Source organism: Chrysochloris asiatica, unplaced genomic scaffold (assembly GCF_000296735.1).
Source record: "Chrysochloris asiatica unplaced genomic scaffold, ChrAsi1.0 scaffold00151, whole genome shotgun sequence".
NCBI lineage: Eukaryota > Metazoa > Chordata > Mammalia > Afrosoricida > Chrysochloridae > Chrysochloris > Chrysochloris asiatica.
Genome location: NW_006408669.1, coordinates 1,379,658 through 1,381,371, shown reverse-complemented (window position 1 = coordinate 1,381,371; position 1,714 = coordinate 1,379,658). Strand labels below are relative to the sequence as shown.

The window sequence follows — 1,714 nt, the reverse complement described above, 5'->3', positions numbered from 1 at the left end:
TTCATATGTTTGTTGGCTGCCTGGATCTCTTTCTTGGTGAAGTGTCTGTTCATGTCCTGTGCCCATCTTTTAATTGCGTTATTTGTCTTTTTCTTGTAGAGGTGTTGTTGTTTCCTATATATTTTAGAAGTAAGTCTCTTGTCTAATTTGTCATTGCGAAAGATTTTTCCCATCCTGTAGGTTCTCTTTTTATTCTGCTGGTGAAGTCTTTTGATGCACATCAGTTGGCTAGGATTTTGTTGAGAATTTTGGCGTTTAAGTATATGAGGGATATTGGTCTATAATTTTCTTTCTTAGTGACGTCCTTCCCTGTTTTGGTATGAGGGTTATGCTTCATAAAATATATTAGGAAGTTTTCCATCTCTTTCTATCTTCTGAAATAATTTGAGTAGGATTGGTAACAGCTCTTCCCTGAATGTTTGGTAGAACTCACCAGTGAAGCCGTCTGGGCCTAGACTTTTTTTTGGTTGGGAGTCTTTTGATGACCTGATCAATTTCTTCTTTTGTTATGGGTATGTTCAGGTTTTCTATTTCACTGTGTGTAAGTTTAGATAGGTCATGTTTATCAAAAAAGGTATCCATCTCGTCAAAGTTTTCAAATTTGTTGGAGCACAACTCTTCATAGTATTCTGTTATTATCCTTCTGATTTCCTTTGGTTCTCTTGTGATATCGCCCACATGGTTTCTAATGCATGTTATTTGTGTCTTCTCCCTCTTTTCTTTTGTTAGGTTTGCCAATGGTTTGTAGATTTTGTTAATTCTTTCAAAGAACCAGCTTCTTGTCCTGTTGATTGTTTCTATAGTTTTTCTGTTTTCTATCTCATTTATTTCTGCTCTAATCTTTATTATTTCTTTTCTTTTGGTGGCTGTAGTTCCCTCTGTTGGTTTCTTTCTAATTGTTGTAGATTCTGTGTTAATGTGTTAATTTTGGTTCTTTCTTCTTTTTGGATGTGTGCATTTATTACAATAAATTGTCCTCTCAGCACTTGCTTTCACCCTGTCCCAAAGATTTTGGTGTGTTGTGTTTTTGTTCTCATTTGTTTCTAGAAACTTTGTGAATTCACATTTAATTTATTCTACTACCTAGTCACTTTTCAGCAGGGTGTTATTCCGTTTCCATGTATTTGACTTGACTTCTTTGGTCTTCCTATTGTTGATTTCTAATTTGAGAGCATTGTGGTCTGAGAAGATGTTTTGTAGTATTTTTATATTTGTAAATTTATGGAGTTTTGTTTTGTGGCCTAACACATGGTCTATTCTGGAGAATGTTCCATGTGCACTGGAAAAGAATGTGTATTGTGCAGTTGTTGGGTTGAATGCTCTGTACACATCTATGAGGCCCAGTTGGCTGATTGTGTTGTTTAGTTCTTTTGTGTCTTTGTCAAGTTTCTTTCTGGGTTGTTCTATCGATTTTTGAAAGCAGTGTATTAAAATCACCAGCTATTATTGTAGGTTCTTCTGTTTCTTCAAATCTATTAGAGTTTGTTTTATATATCTTGGAGCTCTTTCATTGGGAGCATAGATATTTATTATGGTTATGTCTTCTTGTTCAATTGTCCCTTTAATCATGAGATAATGTCCATCTGTATCTGTTATACTGGTTTTTGCCTTAAAGTTTATTTTTATCAGAGATTAGTACTGTCACTCATGTTCATTTTTTATTTCAATTAGCTTGGTATATCTTTTTCCATCCTTTGACTTTAATCTGTTTTGT

General features: G+C 34.2%; 1 pseudogene; it reads right to left on the bottom strand.

Moving 5' to 3' along the window:
- Positions 1-1,113: 1,113 nt before the first annotated feature.
- The window catches only part of LOC102831024, a 2,202-nt pseudogene continuing 1,601 nt past the window's right edge, over positions 1,114-1,714 (bottom strand).